Below are 20,176 nucleotides of genomic sequence, written 5' to 3' on the forward strand. Positions count from 1 at the left end.
CACCACGCTGAGCCCCACTACCACGGGAATACATGAAGACTAAGCTTCCCAAACGTAGGAAATATATTTTTCTAATATCCTGAAAGGTATGGCCATAACATGCTTCCCATTAGCAAAGGCAGGTTGCTTTCTTTTAGGGTTTCCTTTCTTTGTGGAGGCCCTCTCAATGGAGAGGGACATGAATGAGGAGTTCAGAGGGCTTGCCCTTCGGGAACAAGACAAAAGAAATATTTCTGTTAACTTTTGTTTCACTTCTGAGCTCTGAAGCATTTCTCCCTTAGAGGTAATAGCAGGCAGGAGCACAGTTCAAGCAAAACACCCAAACCCACCAATCCACACACTCGTTTTTCAATCACAGCTTATCAGATCTCTTTCTGTGTTACATCCAAGACACCACTGTTTCCCTTCAAGATCCTGAAACTATCACAAGGCCTTAAGATACACATTCTTAAAATAAAAAGTCTTGAAGGCTTGAAGAAAGAAGCCTCTCCTTAGGCAGAACACAGATGAAGCACCTTCAAGGCTTCTCTCCTCAATAAAAAGAAATAAATTTAAGGGAACCAACCCATTGACTATTTCCCTTCCCTTGCCATTTACAGGTCATCTTTCAAAATACCTATCAATAGAAAGGAATACTATATTGTCTGTGCTCTACTCTAGGTTTCAACTGTGCATCTGCATTAGTGTCAAGCAAGCTGGACCAACTTGAGTTAGATCACTGTTTCTCCTCTAGCCCCTCAGGAAAGTCATATCTGTGTCTACTGTGGCTTTGCAAGTGAAAAGTGTCAAATGAGGACACACACATTAATGGCATCTCAGTAATGCATCAAGTTGTTCTCCAAGCCACAGTGAGACAAAGCATTGTGACACTCAGGAGCTGCAGATGTGCTGAAGCTGGACTCCTTCCCATCCACACCTTTTTGGCCAAAGTAGGAATGCTTCTGAAACACCACTCTCCTGTTCCAAGTCCACAGGGTTGCCATAGGTCCTTCCCTACTTTGTCAGCAGTTTTCCTTGCACATTCAAGCTTTGGGAGTAAGCTGGAATAACGGTACAAATAAGAAGGTAGCTCAGTCCGAGCACAACCACCCTGTGCAGACCCTCCTTTTCATAATGCTTCAGTGTGTCCTTGGCTCCTGTCATGGCGAGGAGATAACTAGGCAAGGGAAAACCAGGGTTATTCACCCTTAATGTTAGTACTGAGCGGTTTCTGCAGGGCTGCCAACAACTGGGCTTCTTCAGGGCCGTCTGCATTATTGTGTGACCAGCAGGCCTTTTGCCCAGCATCCACTACTGAAGGCCTGCCCACCCCACCAGACCAACTCACTTTCAGAACAGCAGTGCCTACAGCTACTCAGCTCCCCAGGAGTAACAGGACAGGGGGTATAGAGGTAAGCCTTCTAATCGACAGAGGAGAGCTCAGCATGTACAAATGAGAGGCAGCAGCAAGGGCTCAGCTTGGCTGCTCTCACATGGTGCTCCAGAGCTGAAAATATAACCCAGGCTTCCAGATGCCGAGGAACCTGCTGCTTCCCCCATAGATGGTGGATGTTGGGCAGAGCCCACTGCCCGCTGCAATTGGGGCTGCTTGCCTTCTCTCTGCACCCCACCTCTGGAACCAGCTGGCTTAGGAGAAACCCTAAGCACAGACCTGATAAAGTGAAGTGGCCATTTTGGCATTGCTGCAGACAGTAAACCCACATGATGATCATACATGGTCTCCCAGCTGCTGCTGCTCCTACCCATCTGCTACCCTGGCACAGTGCCTCCTTCTCCAGAGGAAACCTCCATTCACAAGGGCAGAGGCACCAGCCAGCCTGCAAGGTCATGCACACGCATGCTGCCATGTCTGCATGGGGCACTTCTGCAAGAGGCTGGATGTGCCAGGAGGGAGCAGATCACTAGTGGTGGGATTTCATCTGCTAACTGCCAGTTTCTGGTGATGACCATCCAAAATGGCAACAAACCCAGCCACAGAGGCATGATCTCAAGGGCTAGGGGACCTAGTTTCTTTACCAAGCTCTGCACAAAATTGGCCACAAGCCATCTTCAGTTCTTCACTTTGATTTCAAGGGAGTGTAAATCTAGGTGCTAACATCTCAGCCTGCTTCCAGACTGCCCAGAAACCAACTTCAGCACTCAGATCAGACTTCCCAGCCAGAGACAAAGCTGCTCTCACTGCAGGTAACAGGAAGGCACTTATCCTATCCAGAGCTTAAAGACGATGAAGCTTAATCAAAAAGCAGCTGCACTGAGTTCTAGCCAAGGGGGAGGAATAACTACTGACCTTGATGTTCAATGTGGGTCTAACCTTGAAAACAGTGCACTCCTTGAAACCGACTACAATGGGGAGGCAGGACTCAGCCAAGTACATCTGGAAGTCCTTTTTTGGACTCCGAAGCATCTATTCCCAAAAGCCAATGGGCATCATTAACTGCCATCATTAGCCAGCAGAACAGATTCCTTTAGGACAGAAAACAAAACATCTCTGTACTACATCATGCTAAGATGTCCTCATGCCATGAGCTGTGCTCGAAGAAGTGCAGGCCAAAGCAGCAGTTTTCAAGAAAATAGGCCATGACACAGCAGCAGGAAGGACCTCTAACACTGCTGAAAAAGTAAAGAACGCAGTGGGGGGCAGAAAGGGAGTAAACGGAGACTAGAATTTTATAATCATATAGGTAGGGTAAAATACAAAGAACATTCTACAAGCTTGTCCTACCCAGACACCCAGCCTGGATGGGTAAAACTGATAGACATCCAATCCATCACCGTGAGGATGATGTACATGGCTTCTGATTACGAACAGGAAAACCAATAACTCTTACATCATCAGCTGATATAATTTCCTTACATCAAGTAGTTGCTAGAAGCATAACATTATTGCATTAGGAGCCAGTGTGTGGATTAAAGACCAAAGCAAAAGACTAAAGACTTGTTTTGAGCAAGCAGTCGGTTTAATTACATAAAATTATTGATCAGATGATGTTGAGATTAATCCATCAGTATTATATTAATAAAGACAAAAGCATTAACAAAGTCCCAAAAGTACCAAAACAAGGGAATATTTTGCAATTACTTGTAACTAAGTAAAAAATTTCTATGGAAGAAAATAATGGATGGAGGTAACAATCCTTATACTGACAGAGGAAAGTTCCTTCTGGTAGAGTACGATCAGTTTTCTTCTACTACTATTCTCCATAAACATTCATATACCCCCATTTACACTAATAAGGGTCTTGATGTTGATGGTAGTTGGATCTGACCCAAACAGCTCAACTCTCAGTTTTAGTTTTCTGTGAGGTACTGAGCACCCTGAGCTCCTCAAAGTCCAGGAGTGCTGATGGCTGTTCTAAGACCGTGCACCACTATGTTTTGTATTCAGGGCTAGCTCTCAGACCCTGAGACCCACCACAGACTTCTAGTTACTCAGTTTCGTAAATAAATTTGTCACGTCCTCTGCAAGCTGGGGAAGGGGAGGAAGGTGTCTGCAATTCTGGTGTCCTCAACATAAGAAGGAAGGGCATGGAGCTGTTGGAGCAAGTCCAGAAGAGGGCCAGAGGTTAAGGGGGCTGGAGCACCTCCCATATGAAGACAGGCTGAGGAAGTTGGGGCTGTTCAGCCTGGAGAAGAGAAGGCTGCATGGAGATCTCATAGCAGCCTTCCAGTATCTGAAGGGGGCCTACAGATGCCAGAGAGAGACTCTTTGTCCGGGACTGTAGTAACAGGACAAGGGGTAATAGGTTTAAACTTAAACAGGGAAAGTTTAGGTTAGATATGAGGAAGAAGTTCTTTCATGTGAGAGTGGTGACGCACTAGAACAGGCTGCCCAAGGATGTTGCGAATGCTCTGTCCCTGGCCAGGGATGTTCAAGGCCAGGTTGGACAGAGCATTGGGCAACATGGTCTAGTGTGAGGGGTCCCTGCCCATGGCAGGGGGGTTGGAACTAGATGATCTTACGGTTCTTTCCAACCCTAACCATTCTATGATTCTAAGTCAGGTTGTTTTACCATTATAAAAGCTCAAGACTTCAATATAAAAAGAGAAAATATGAAAATAAGCTGTTGAATGGTGCCACTTAAGCACTAGGCTCTTTTTGTCTTGATTAAAAAAAGTAATTACATTTGGAATGCTTTCACACAAGGAAAAAGCTTCACAGGACAGAGGCAGGAAGGAGCTTCCTGCTGGCAACTCAACCTTCCTAAAAGCCAGGTGTTCAAATTCTTACAAAGAATAGACTATCTTAAAATCCTATTTGCCTACACCTATTTCTTACAATAAAAACTATTAGCTCATCGCTACTCCATAGCCATCAGTGGTGAATAACATTCATGTTCTTTATCTGCTATTTCAAGAAATTGTAACAGACTGACCTCTGCCAAGGCACAAATTCCAGGAGTCAATTTTCTTGACTTACTCCTACCATGTAAGAGTCACTTCTAGAGCACTGAACCCTGTCCTCCGACCTCACAGTACTGTGAGATTCCGACTAAGAAGTCTATTCAATGCCAGCGTACACCATCAAAATCCTAAGCATGTGTCAGACTCCTCCAGTGTCCCTGAGGTAAGGGACAAACAGAGCCTTAGGCACAGAGTCATCTCCTATCCAGTCCCACGTTGTTTTCACTTGCCTATGTTTACCCTGTTCATTTTAACACTGTTTTCCAGAACGTTAGAAAACAACAAATGCAGTAAAATCTGCAGAGCCAAGACCATTAGCATCAGTGTATTCATAGCACAGCTTTCACATGCCTTAGGGAATTGGATCTTTTTGTGGTAATTCAAGCTGAAACACAAGAGTTTGTCCAGATACAAGAGGCAGATAAGTACTGCTTGATATCAGCACCACTGGCACCCATGTGACTAGACCAGTTCAGAGCTTGAGTTCCTCTCAGCAGGTATGAAAAATATTAAGAACGGAAGTGAAATTCAAACAAGTGAGCTATATGATGGAAAACAAGGGGAAGAGGAGTGAAGAAGGGAGAATGACAAAAGCAGAGGGCAATCCTACCTGAACTAGCTCACTCTCAGCTGCACAGATGTGAAGGCAAACCTTTAGGTGTGAAGTTATCTACCTCCACACAAGATAATTACATCAGGCAGTGACACAAACCTTAAGCACTTGAACAGCCATTGTAAAGACAAAGAAATATTCACATGCTTAACCTGAAGTACAAACTTGCACATTTTGCACAAAATGAGGAAAAACAAAAAAGCTGGCTCAATTCTCCCCTGAAAAGGAATCAAACTTCGAGCAGCCTAACCTAGCCTGCCAAGACACTGCCTGCCTCTACTCTACTGAGGTCTTACTTATAGAAAAGCTTGGATGAGTTGCTTGATTTGCTTACATACATAAATAGCAACTTCTTTAAGTCTTGCTTTCCTTGATTGATGCAATCTCATTGAATACATCCCAGGAGTTTGGGCTGCAGCCAGCTCAAACAGTATGAAAATCGACATGCCTGACCCTGAAAGGATGAACACCATTTGCTTCCCCCTTGGCAGCTGTGGCCACAGTTTGGCCAAGAGGTGCAGAGGGGTTCAGTTTCATCACCCATCTGCAAAACCAAACTACACACCTTTAACCCTAGACTTGCAAAGCGTGACTCTCTAGGAGCTCAGATCTACCCGGTGAGTACAACCCTTCTTGCCATAGGTTAAGTAGTCTTAGCAACCTATAGTATTTTCTGAACATTGCATATTCTAAGTGACAGTTAAATACAAATGTAGAAAATAGTGGAGATTCAAGGAAGAATCTGGGACTGCACTCAATGTAGCCAGTGTGTTACTTAAATCCTGTTCACTCTACAGCAGCTCTCCATCTCTGCTTTTGTTGCAGACCTCTCAAAAGATGAAACAAACCTGGTATTACAGCATTTGTAGCCTGCTGCCAGTTAGATGTTCAAATAGACCATAGCAAGCATAGCACTGAGTTAGAAGAACCACATACTCCTGTGCAGATTCTTCCTTTATTCTAGAGTCCAGCATATATTAAGTATAAAATATTGGCTTTCCCCATCATGGATGTCTGTCCAAGTTGGGTTTTGGAGGTCTTCCCAAGAACCAAGTCCAGAAAGCATTCAGCTTACCACCCAGATGGGATCAGAAGAACTCATGTTTTTCTGCCTGTAGGCTTAAATTGTAGGTTTAAACTAACAATAGTGTGTGTGACTTTAAACTAACATAGTAAAGTACATCAAACTGTTCTAACTTACTAACACATAGGGAGTAAGGAATGTCTGGCTGATGGAAAAGGAACATCATGGGACTGATAACTAAGAAGGCAATAAATAAGACCAAGGATGCTAACCTTCAAGATAACAGAGACTGGAACAGAACAGAAGCAAGGACATACCAACTGCTAAATCAGCACTAGGACCTTGCGAGTGCGCGTGAACACTGAGGTCACTCAGTAAACACAGTAAGAAAGACTATCGGTGATCACCAGAGACCCCCACTCAGCAAGAAGTGCATGCATAGTTAGAATGCAGATGTTGTAATTAGTTCCTGGAAATCTCATGAATATGTAGATAGTTTCCTGGAAAAGCTGTGAATATGCATGAGTATGCTAAATATTCAGCTGCTGCCGGCAAGTAACGGGTGCGCTCAGCTATGCGAAACTATTCGTGTGTGCGCCCAGTACTGCAATAAAGAAGGCCTGCTTTCTAAAACTCCAAATTGAGTCTTAGAGAGTTTTGTGGTAACACGCCCATCTTCCAGCCTTGCCCTTGAAGATCCTGCTCTGGCCCAGGAGCCCTGGCATGGCAAAGTTTTCTGGTTTGGTCAGTGGTTCACATATCTGCCACACAGACCAAAGATGGCCATGACAGCCAGCTGAGAGGATATGTCAAGGAGCACAGACCTGCCACTAGCCATCCCAGCCATGCTCAAAGCTGATCTCCATGTGCTTCAGGAGAGTCAGAACAGAACTGCTATTGCCCTTTCCCAGGATCTCATTTGCTACTGCACATAAGATTAGCCTTTCCTCCCCTGCATTTCTAGAACCTTTTTCTTAGCCGACTGATGAGGTAAAAGGGTATTTCTGTTTCTTATTCAAAGTGGTTATCTTTCAAAACTAAAACACCAGAACCAAGCAGCAGCTTTAGCAAACAGTGCTAAGAGGACATTCCTCTTGTCAGAGGAGCAGCTGTGCAGAGAATGAATGGTGGGAAGAAGGAAACAGCTCCTTGGGCTGGCCTTCATTTATTTTTTTAGTTTATTACAGTTTTACAGTATTTGCAGCATTAGTGGTTGGCTTTGCAGAAACACCAACCTTACACAGCAGCATGCATTAAAATAGCTGTGACCTGAAAACCCAGTGACCTATCCAAGGCAAGCGACATGCAGATTGAGGACATGATGGCAATGTCCATTGTCTCTCAAAAAGCAGGAATTGACTGGAGATGAGGGAACACTGAAGAGGTCTGCTCTAGACTGATTGAAGCAGATAGCTGGATCTGCATAGGGATCTCCAGGATAGACCAGTTTCTCCTGTTCTCAGATTGAGAAGATATGACTAGGCATCCACAAAGGCAATTTACTGTTTGGATGAGATCAGTCAAGTAAGACGTAAAGGGAGTAAAGAAAGAGCCCAAGGACAGAGTGATATGGGACACTTGCACAATTTTAATTGGAAAAGGCCAAAGGGAAGAACAGCATTCTCCAAGGGACTTTGCGGAAGACAGTCTCAATGGAAAGTGAAGAATTGAGGAGCAATATTCCAGGTGGTAAAAGTAAGGACGTGAGAGGAATGAAAGGCTGACTGATGAAGGCACTTTGCAAGTCAAGGTGAAGAGATAGGCTGTATTTAGAGAAACATGTAGGAGCTTGAATAGCAAGTTTGTTTTGTAAGGAAGAGCTGCCAGAAGAGAGGGTGGACTGAAGGGGAAGAATAACAGCATGGATAGGAATAGATACAGGGAGTCTAGGAGATCGGAGAAGTGTGCCTGCACTCACATCCAAGGACAAGAAAGGAGAGAACATCATTTTGAATTTCTTTTTAAACTTCGAAGAAGAGCTTTTGGTCAGAAAAAGAAATGAAGACAGAGGAGGAAGGTTTGGACTGACTCAAAGTGGCAGGAAGCCAATTGTGACTGAATCCCATGCCAGCAAGAAAGCTGGAGAAGGAAAACTATTTAGTCAGCAAGGTGGCAATACTGGAAAAGTTTAGCACAATCAGCATGGCAATAGGTTTTGAGACCCTCCAAGCGACAGAAGCAGAGGAAGCCATGGCTGGAGTGAACCAGGCAAGAGGTTCAGGATGACAGGGGAATCAGCTGTAGCAGTCAAAAGGACAGACAGCAGGGAAACAAGAAGATGAAATGTCAAGGCTGAGAGCAGCAGAAACACCAAGTGATGGCATGTGCAGCCAACTGGTAGCAGCCAAAAAAAGCCAGTAGCAACAGAAAGTGGAAAAGGAATAGGGTTGTTTTCCAGTGGGAAGATGTTTTCCTGCTAGCACCAAGAAAGAACCAGTTGGCAAACAGCTCCAAAATAAAAACATTTGCTGGAAACATTTTCCACTTGATCCTGAAGATTTCTCATGCTTTGAATATCTAAGTAACAATATTACATTCTCAGTGCAGTGTTCAGGATGCCACCTCTAAGGTGACAGCACCAGGTAGGAGTAATCTTGAACTGAAACTCCCAGGGCCAGTGCGCGCAGACTCCTTCCCTAGGCAGCCCTCAGCCTGTGAGCTCCAGCTAAGCCATCTCCCCCGTTCCTCGGCTGCAGCCCTCCTACACGCACGAAGTGTTGCAATTCTGGCAACTGCACACAGACATGAGCCACGTTTTCCACATGGAAGAAAGCTCTCATCTCCCTGCCCAGCACCCAGGCTTGCCATTGCCACCTGCTATTCCTCCCGTTTCTGCAGCACCCATTCTCTTCCTTAGTTTTTTCATTCTTCCTTCCCTGGCTTTCAGCTTCTTCTTATCCCTGCACTGGGATCAGCCTCCTTCCCCAGACACAGCTGAGCACTGTTGCCTCGCAGTTGCCTCATGCTTCCTCCAGTGTTATGGTCTAGGAGGGGTAACACCACCTCGGCTGTAGGTGCCCATCCCCTTGGCAGTGACCATTCCATGCCGCCATCAGGTACCAGCAGCCTCCCGAGGCCAGACGCGGTTGTGCATGAACCTCTGCCCTCTCCTGGCTGGAACCAGAAATGTCGATCTCGGTTTTTCCCCCAGTCCCTAGCACTGTACACAGCCCGAGCACTTCCCAAAATATTTACGCTCCAGGCTTATTTTAACAGTCCTTGCAAAGTTGTGGGTCTGCATAGGATTCGTTTTATACCTCTAAGCATATTAGTTTCTCAAATGCCTTTTCCATAGCACACATATGCACTGTGGTGCCAACATAAAAAAAGCCAACATAAATCATGACACTCGGCTATGCATGGAGCTGCTCCAAGTGAATCTGTTATCCTCTAGCCTCTGTCTTGCAGCATGCATCCCAAATGCTAAGGCACAACCAATCATCCTTGATTAGGAGTCTGCTTAGCTACTAGGGTCATAGAATTGCTTCTTTATAGTCCCTTTAGCAGTTCTTATTCCCATGTGCAAATGTTTAAGTGGGTCTTAAGGTCTTAATTTCAGGTTTGGGGAAGCTGGATATGCTGAGTGCCAGTTTTTCTGTAGTCCTGGTGCTCCGGGTGTCAGACAGTCTAAACCACTGCCTTTTGGACCAAACTAGGTAACATGAACACAGCCTGCCTTTAGGCACTTCTACAAACACAAGCTCAAGCAGCTTCATTCCAAATCCACAATGAGGGAGCCTTTGCCAGAGATGGGATCAGGACATGGATCACCTCACTCAACTCTCCCACAGCAGTAGGCAAGGAGCCCTGCCTCTGTGTGACAGGCAGGTTAACACCATCTGTTGTTCTTGCTGGAGTACATCATTCTTTTTGCCATCCAGTTTGTGTAAATTGGCATCATATACCAGTCCCCTCACGCACACACTTTGTATGAGTTCAAGCAAAGCAAATGCAGGAAGCTGTCACCCCAAGCCACTCAATAACTGACTTCTCACCTACAGAGACACAACAGGAGACTCCAGTTACAATGCCTGTGGCAACACAGCTCTACCACATGTGTATGTTTATTTAAATGCATTACAGATATTGCCATAAACAAGGAGTTCCAAGTACCACAGATGCACAAGGGGGCATTTGCCCATTATTTCTGCCTGATCCTGGCCCTGCAATCCCCATCCTGATTAAATTACTGAGGGTAGGATTATCAGCAAGATAATCAGATGCAGTGTCTAATCTGGATAACCCAGTATTACTGGGCCTCACAACCCAGGATTTCACTGACCACCCAGCCAGGGCATTCCAGAGCATTGCATCTCATTTCCGTCACTTAAAGGATTCAAACATCCAAGAGACTTGTGCAGAGGGAAAGGCTAAGGAGCATAATCACAATTTCAGTCAAATGCAAGAGTTTGCTTAACTACTGTGGTTCTGAGAGCCCCCAGATCCAGCACAACTAGGGTTTCAGAGCAATCACTTATCTGAGCATCTCACTGCATATTTAGAGGCTCCAGAATCTACACCTTTGTTCTTTTAATAAAGCCTTGAGATCAAAACCCATCTGTCAGGAGCAGGTAGGTGCAGCTTTATTGGTCTCAAAGCAACAGCATTGTCTAAACAGCTCTTTTTGGTCTGGGTACCCTCCTTGACCCTCCTCCCAGCTTTCCACTTTCTTGGCTTTAGCCTTGCCAAACAACAGATGTGCTTGTAGGTGGCCATGATGTCTCCCAAGAGGGAGATTCCAAGGATAGGGACAAGATCTGGAAGCAAGCATTATCTTGCACTTGGAGGACTTCAATAATTCAACAAAAGATTTGTCAAAATTTCTTGCCTACCACCTGCAAGTAATTGCTCATCCCCACTCTTACCTCCCTTCAGCTGAGACTTTCCTCCCCATGTTTCTGCAAGTTTGTCATTCTGGAACAGAAGGTAAGGGCTCAGTGATGCTCTGAAAAGAAAGTCTGGCTTTGGGAATCTGAACCTTGGCTAGCTGCTGCGCTACACAGCAAGCAGGGTTTTGTTCAGCAACAAAATGGCCTTGATAGGGCACAAAGACAGAAAATGAATCTGGTCTTTCACCAAGTCCTCCATTGTTCATAGACAGCATGAGAGGGTATTTTAAAATCTCGTCTGCAGACCTGCACAGCCTGAACTCCTGTTCTGCTAAAAAAAAAAATGAATCACTTAGATGCTTTCATCACCTTATCAAAGTCCTTGGTGGCTCCTGCCTGCCCTCCCACGAAGAGTTTGATCTCCTTTTAGGAAGAGGATAAAGCTGTCCTTCTGCAAAGCTGCTCTTCAGTGAAGTGTTGCTCTGGTTTTGTGAGAACATCAGACATCGCCAGGTGTCCCTCAAACATGTGTCTATCAATAGTTGCAGCTCAGTTTTTTCCAAGCAGCTCACAGAAAACAGACTGTGGGCATCTGACTTCCATTTGAAGGGCACATTAGAAATGTGATTCACAGAAGAGATGTCCAGATTACATTTCTGATGCTGCATAACTATGTGGGTCCAGCTTATCTCCAATTACAAGGACAAACAGGGAGACAAGGACTGTGAAGGAAGAAGTTGAGCTGAGAACAGATGACAGTGTTGCTGGCTGCCACCAGTTCATACTCACTGCCAAAAGCAAGGTCATGTAATGCTATCTTTCTGCATTGTTAAAAATCTCAAGGGTAAAAGGGCACTGTCATTTCAAGAATATAAATGGCTGCATGAAACAATCTTATCTCCCACCAGAGATGATGACTTGTTACCCAGATAACCAAATTCTTCAGCAGCTATGAAAATCTACAAGATCTGGAGCCCTGGTCACTAAGCATCAGGGATAGAAAACAGGCACAGAAACTGGCCACCCAGTAGATAAGATAAATACCCATAAGGAAGATTAAAATTTTATTAAAAAAAAAAAAATTCTTTAGAGACAGCTCCTAGAGTCTCATAGGAGGCAGGGTACAGGAGAAAGAAGATGGTGGATCTTGTTTTCATACTCTACCATTAAAACTCAAGATGTGAACTCCAACTTCTGCCCATTTCCACTGATGTGCTCATCAGGCTATGCGGAGAGCAATGACAATGCACTTACCACCTGTGGCTTAGAGACCTGCCTGAAATTCTTACTTCAGGACCAACAGAACCAGTCTCTCCAACACTTGTTGGATTTACTTCTCTGGGGTTTTGTTTGCCTTTTTAACAAGTCACCCATAGGGAAGCTCTCCCTTGGGCCCATACCCTTAAGACAGCTCACATGAAGCTCACTAAGATATCAGGCAGCAACTGCTCTCATCTCCAAGTGTAGGACAGTATAATCGTATCCTTTAGCTATGCTTATAGGCAAGCAGAGCTGTAACAATGAGATAGACATTGAGTTCTAAACAATACTCCTTCTCAAGAGCAGGACACAGCTTTTCTAGGCTATATTTCTTGCTTTAAAAAGGCAGAGAAGTGACATGGTATAGCATGGTGAGGAATTGCAACCTTTAAATCACAATAAGCCAAAATCAGGCTGCACTGGGTAAGCACTCACGAGCAGTGGTAGGCTGAAGAGCATATTGCTGGATAGTTTCTTCTTTTAAGAAGCTGGAAACTTTGTGAAGGCAATAAGGACTTTGAAAACACAGCCTAGGACACTCATGCATTAGCATTAAAAATAAAAAGTACACTTGTGCTCTGCTGATGACTATCATACTGTTTCAGTCAGTGAAGCCACTACTGCGAGAATTTCAGCAGGGATAATCCAAAGTCAAAATGCAGACAATACTCAGCAGGTAAGGATCTAACCGAGCTACTGAATTTGCTTGATCACGAGAGTTCAGCTATCTTCCCAGCTGGGGCAGCCTCCTGGCTTCACAGCAGGCACCCCTGCAGGGCTAATGGTGCTGCAGCCCAATGCACCCAGCGCTAGCGGAAACAGGGCTCTTCACACTTACCTGCTCCCAGACTGTGCTCAAGCGAGCGCCCCATAGGATACATACAAAGCACATGGACAACAAGACTTATCAGGCTTTTGCTCCCTCAACTCACAGTGTAAAAGAATGCACCCTTCCTAGCAACTTGCCACATAAGCCAAGGAAACATTTCACCTTCCCTCTGTGACACCTCATAAAGGTTACAACAACTGATAAATACCTGTTGGTATCCAGCTTTCTAGTGGAAAAAAAAAGTAAAAAACATGCCAGGATACATCCTTTCTTTACAGTCTGACCACTTACTGCCCCACAGATGAACATGGTCAGATGCTGCAGGCTGAGCCAGTGTTATCACACAGGGAAAAAAACAGCTTCAGACAACTTGAGGACAGCAGCATTTCCAAGGCTTCTTGCCTTCAAGATCAAGCAGATTTCTCCTGCTCTTCCCAAACCAAACTCCTCCAGATATCACATGTATAAGGCAGTCACACTAGCAACTTCTCCTTGTTTTGTCACCTTGATCCTTTCCTAAGGAAAAAGCAGGCAGCAGGACACTTGCTGCTTCAAAAACTCGTAATATTGCCTCAGGCTCTCTAGGCACCCCAACTCCTGGCATACACAAGCAAACCCTAGCCTTTCATTTTACTCAGCTCTCAAGTTTACTTGCAGCTTTGCTGTAATCTCTAGATAATCAGAAGAAATGGAAAGGTGAACAAGGTGATCACACACATCCCTCAGAACAGGGGATCACCTTTTCCATCATTTCACAGCTGAGGATCTAGCTCCCTCCTGATCCCAGGGTGTGCCCAAAGCTCCCCAGGGGAGCAGACTCAGGATGTAGAGTTGCTTCTTACTTTATGAACAGATCCATACTAGTCCCACATAAAGGCTCACTTACTTATCAGTCCATCGCTGCCTTTCCGCTGACTGCAACTCCTATCCAATCACCCTTCAGAGCACAGACACTCATCAGCACAACCTTCCTAATGCGTCCCTTCTTTATAACCTTGCTTTGCCACATGGCTGCTATTGCACATGCCCCTGACCTGCGCTGCTGTTGCACCCAGCCTTGCTAAGCAGTCAGCTGTGTAAATGCACAGCAATGGCCAGGTGTGCCACAAAGGTCAGGGAAGAAAGAAATAAGTGCAGAAAGAAACAAAAAACTAAGGTGCTTTTGTCCTCCTACTCCACTTTCCTGTGTATTACAGAGGGGGAGGGAAGTCAGTACTGCTATAAAGCTCAGTCATCATTGCAATTACTCCAGCCTGCAGATGGAATAAGATGATGATCCCAGACCCTCGGGGCCTGCCTGTCATAACAGTGGTCTCCCTCCATGTATCAGCTGTGTGTTTAGAGCAAATGAATTGGCTTTTGCATGAACAGATTCCAGGTTGAGCCACTGGCAATCCTGAGGACGTATAGCTCCTGTTAATCTGGTGTGAGCAGCAGGTGCTCAGCTACTTGGGCAATCAGGCCCAGCTGCAGGCTGAGTGGCTGGTTAGTGAATAACAATGTTGGATGGAGCATGGATATGCTAGGAGTTGTGCAGAAGGATGTAACACATATGCACTAGTTCTGCCTGAGAGCCAAATCAGGGATATGTCTCTCCTCTTTGGTCTGCATCAGGACAGGAATTTGTAGGTGCTAAGCAGATAAAGGGGGCAGAATCCAGCTAGCTGTGTTCTGATGTACTTGGAGATAGCCCATCTGCCTTTGAATGTGTGGGTAACACACATTTGTACCCAAAAGAGTGGTGTTCTTTCCTTAATTTTGGCTGGTAATACCCTCTGCAGTTTCAGCAACAGTTCTTTTCCAAAGATATGCAAACCACAAAAAAAAAACCAAAAAAAAAAATTGAGAATCATTTAGCAAATAGAGCAGTTAATCTTGTTTCTTTGCTCATTTGAGCAGGTGTGCTCTCTTGTGAGTGTTAGCAGTTGCATAAGGAACATTAGAGCAGCACTTAACAGTTTCAGGCACTGCATTTCCCACTACTGATTGCTACCATTCAAGCCCAGCTATAATACGTGTCAGCAGACATAAACTAGGAGGCAGCTATGTCCCCACTGGGAGCAATGATATATTATCACTCTCTTCAAATGAACCTGCAGAAATACTATATATGTATATTTAGCAGAAATTCCTGGCTCTGACAGCAAAGGAATTTCAGTGGCTGCAGAATTGCAAATCAACATAATCTCCCTGTGACTAGACTAAAAATCAGGTCCTAAAAGTGTGTTACGCATACAAGGGATTATTTTACAAACATATTCATTAATTTGTATTGCTATTCTACCCTCATACCTCTGTCTTCATCTTTTGAATTCAGGCTGGCAAACATGGACATTTTCTGAAGTACCATGTAAAATTGAGAACAGCAGATATCTTCCCCATCATCACCTTGATCCTCAAAATAATGTTTTCTGTTGCCAGACACATGAAGGGACAAGGCCACAGGCAGGTGTCACCAAAAGGTTATTTCCAGTAAGAACTGGAAGGCTGCAATACCGCTGTGAGATATTTAGCTTCCTAAGCAGATTGGGTATTTCCAAACTGGCAAATGCCATGCAGTTGAGAGATACTCGAGCTGGCTCTAAAAGATCTCTTCCCAGAAACAGGAGCTGCTTGTGGTCTAATTAGTGCCACTGAAGGAACGAGCAAATCGGCTTGTGTGCAGAGCTGTCTTGCCTGCAAGTGCTGGATTGGTCCTGTGTGGGGCTGTGCTGTGCAGGCACATCAGCTCTGCTTGCTGAGTGTCATCAGTGAAAGACTCAGGTCTTATTTCTAATCCAAGCACAGGGTGCTGGGAAGGGCTGGCAAAATGCATCCCATCTCCTCCTGGCTGGTGACGGCCCTTGGCTTCTGGTCATGGCTCTTGCAGTTCACAGGGTACCTTGCTGATGCACTTGCTGAGGGAAGTGCTCAGTGAGGGAGTGGTAATTATTGAAAGAGAGATGGCATTTGTGTTTGGAGGACCTTTTTGCAGTCAGGTCAGAGGAGTACATGTGGTTAGAAGTGGAGCCTGCCACCCACTGGGCGAGTCATCATATTTGAGGGACTAGGTCTGTGCCAACAAGCACCAGTGATGCAGGAGGGGCAAGATTCAGATGTCTAAATACCTTGCTGGTCCCTTAAACCTCAGATCTGGCTGCATAAATAGTCAAATTAACTCAGTTCTTTGTGACAAATAAATTCCACCCCAGTTATAAACTGCAGCAATTCATGACACACACACACAGAGGTTCATGCAAAGGTATGTTTAGTTCTTCGAGTCATATGCAACTGCATAGTGGAGTTACTCATGCCTGAAAGAAAAGGTGAACACTTAACAGGATTTAGCCTCTGGGACAGCTGGACTCCAAAGACACACAATCACCCAGACCTAGGACCGCTCTGCTGGGCTGACTCCAGAGCTGATCAGTCCAGGAACGGGAGCTGCAGCTGTCCCGAACACCTCCAGACCACACCTGAGACCTCTCCTGTGCGTGCACAAATGTGAAGGCACAGAGGGGCAGGAAAGGCAAATTAGGCAGGGCCCTGTTTTACCAACACCATGAAGATATCCTGGCACATTGCATGGGAATTGCTCAACATGCCTTGTACTTGCGCTTTTGCCCTGTACTGTCATGTAATTTTAGACAGAAGTATCGAGGTGGGAAACATCTCCTGGAGATTTTCACTATTCAGGAGAACTTCTAAGACACTAATATAGCAAGAAACTGGAAGACTAGAAGCTCAAGGATCTCTGGATATGCAGCCACACACAAGCCACTGCTGTGCCTGATGCGCAGTATTGAGCTGGAACGGTAGGACACAGGTTTGCATTTGTCTCTAAGACTGCATCTTTCCAAAGTTATCAGAGCTGTATAGCTAGACCAAATCCCCTTCCAGGCAGAGCAGAATACAGTAATGTTCCTTGTGAGTTGGCAGATGGGCAGGGAATCCAAGTTTACTTGGATTATTTAAACTGATCATGTGAAGTTCTTTTTCACTCTTGGCTCTCTTCTGTGGAAGGGCTGTGCATGATGTACTGCTTTTTAGGTGGTCATCTTTTGGGGAGGGGGTGGGCCTTTTTTTTTTGAGCTGTTATTCAGAAGTGGCTTTCAAGCTCCAGCACTGACTGTATTCAATCAGTTACACAACAGTGTATGGTAGTGCAACCATAGGTGCCCGTGTGCAGGTACAGCAGCACCAGCTGAGCAGCCCACCAGACTGGTCATGCTTATATTGCCCCCACACCCTTCAGCCTCATTCCAGCCCTCACACTGCAGAGCTTCCACCTGCTCAATATGCTGGGAAGTTAACAGGCTGAAGGATTTGCTCAGTTTTCTCCATAACTTGCTTTTACTTGGAAGAGCGTGACTTTTGTGCATGCTGGACTAGTATGCCCTGGAAGCCCTGGGTAGCACTGTGTCCCAGAACAACAAGCCAGTGCTTCTGAATTATTTACTCCAACTCACATGAGCTTGCACTTCTCTTCCTTTTCTGCACAGTCACCATGCTTGCTGCTCCATGAATAAGCTGGAGGGACAGATGACACGGATCATGAGGTTGCTTTAGGTGATTCTAACAACATACAAAAAATCACTTATCCAGCTCCTTTTAGCAGCATTTAATTTCATTTTAGTTCATTAATGTGTAGCAGAACACTTCTGGAGAGTTTATTTAAAGATGCTCTGGAGAAGGCCATGGCAGGGTGGGCGTAATAGAGAAACAGACTGGAGGAACCAGTTGAGCTGCATCTCTTTCCATGGATCCTAGTGGGCTGGGTTTCACATTCTGCCTTTGGTGGGTTTTGATGCTGAATAGAGCCATGCCTTGGGGAAAGAACAAGTGAGGAACTAGCTTTGTACTACTGACTTAGCAACATTTACCTTGGTGAATTTACCAGTTGTTAGCCACAACATGTTGGTGGGATTCAGGACTACTGGGTTCAGTTTCTAGAGTTTCCTTTAACTGATGGGCTCATGCTTTTTCTGGAGGCTTTCTGTAGCAACTCCCACCATCATTCCCTCCATTTTAATTAGTAGCAGAGATTATATTAGTGCAACCAGTTCAAGTATTCAGCAAGACAACATCTATATGTACTCATAGCAGTCCATGGGTCAAAGACAACATCTGCAAATCCCAGTGTCACCACCAGCAGTTAACAAAATAATGTAATGAATATAGCACTGTGTACATCAACCAAGATGAGCCAGAAACATCAGCAAATAGAAGGAAACCTCTGGGGGAAGCTAAATGAAGGTTGCAGCTTTGAGTTTTTTCTTGCTACAGCCCTTTTGCCTGTTACAGGGCGCTAAGAAGTGCAGGTCTAGGGGTGGATTAGACACTCTCTAGAGCCTAAACATCTGCGTCAGTGGTTTTGACTGTACTGATGGCTGAACTCCACAACTGAATAGGCCCCTCTGAGCCCTGTATCCATAATTAATAGTTGATGGAGATTTGGAGGATCCTTACAGGACAATCGCAGCTGAATGAGTATGTACTGGCTGCCATGGGAAGTAGAGGAAATGCGTCCTGCACCAAGACACTTGCTCAACTCTCCTGCATTACCTTATGCAGCTGCAAAGAAAGCGTAAGGGCCTTGCAGGCACTCAGCACTTCTGAAAGTGAGTAGGGAGGCACAGGAATCACTAGGCTCACTACACGCTTTCCCTGAGTGCCATCTTTGCCAGGTAAGATCCAGCCTCTCTTCCTGAAAGCTCCACAAATGGTATCTTGTCATAGAAGTTGCAACCAGCTGCTGCAGCTATGGTGGTGTTGCAGAGATTGCGGGTCAGAGTGAGGGGAGAGTGTGTCCTCAACCACTCCAGCTTCCCCTCTGCTGTCCTCACTGGGGTCATCATAAGACAGTCCTGGTTTCCAGCCCACATGGTGGCAGGAGGCAGAAGAGCCCCAGTACTTCTCAGCGGTAGTGGCTGCTGCATGACAATCACAAGCTCTTACACAAAGGTGCCTTTACGGTACCAATAGCCATGGAGTCTTTTCCTGGTCACTACACAAATCATAGTGCTGGTGGGAAAGGTCGGACTTCGCAGTGGCCTCCCTGCAGGAAGGATTTTCTCCTCCATACTGTTTCAGATCAGCCAAATGGAGTTACCTCTTGATGTGACAGTTGTAGGAAGCTGTCCCCTGGCCTGCCACCAACTGCAGATGCAGACCAAGCCTGTACCCTGCAAACGCAACCTGCTGAAGTCTGCTCTGAGAGCACTGACTTCAGGTAAGAGCACACTTACCCGCAAGGGATGCCAAAGGCTGGGGAGTGGCCAGGTGTGCATAGAAGCACCTTGGCTTTTATTCTCTGGTCAGCTGAAGCCTTGAGAAGTGGCTATTAACATAGTAGGTGCATGAGCCTTGGCACACAGGAGGGAGGAGAAGGACACAAGGTCGCTAGCCCTTCATGAAAAAAGACCATTCCTTTCTTCACACAGTTCTGTTGTGACTTGGCTGAACAGATGATAAAAACCTCTCCCCATCCCGCTGGTGTCATAATAGGGCATAAAACAATAGGGAGCCCTGGAGACATACCATTAATGAAGGAAGTGTCTAACATCCTAAGCCAAAGCTATGATTTGTACCCACTGAAGAGGACAAAAGTAGCTCATCTCTCTCCACCTCCTCAAAAGAAAGCTAAAACAAGGGGGTCAGAGGGGTTGAGAATCAGGGAGAAAAGTGTCTGTTTGGGCTCAATTTTTACTTTGCACTAGAGTTTGCTTGACACCAGAATCACATATCATGTTTTCTCTGCACCCAGCAAGACCTCAGTTATGTCTTCCATGTTGATATTCCTAACACATAAAATTGAGACGGAAAGACAGGGACGAGTCAGTTTAAAAAGAGCCTGATGACCCTGAATATGCACCCACATCTCTCTGCTAGGCAAATCAGGCTGTCTGGAGACTGAATGAGAGCGTGTTGCTCTACCACAGAAGGTCAGTAAAACAAAAATAACCCTCAAAAGCCTACATTCGGCTTGGAATCACAGTGCTGAGCCAGGGACAATGATAATAGGAAAACACAATAATTCCTCAGAGCAGCCCTAAAATAAAGGATTATAAATGGGCAAATGGGGAGAAGGGATGGAGGACTATTTTATCACTATTCTAAAAGCATTCAGAGAAAACAAATTGGGATCCATTTATAGACAGTTCTCAAAAGCCAAAATGTGCTAAATATAATGCTGAATTTCCCTAAACACAAAACATATCAGCAAGAGTCTCTTAGCCAGC

This window comes from Strigops habroptila, chromosome 8 (genome assembly GCF_004027225.2).
Source record: "Strigops habroptila isolate Jane chromosome 8, bStrHab1.2.pri, whole genome shotgun sequence".
In the NCBI taxonomy this organism is placed as follows: Eukaryota; Metazoa; Chordata; class Aves; order Psittaciformes; family Psittacidae; genus Strigops; species Strigops habroptila.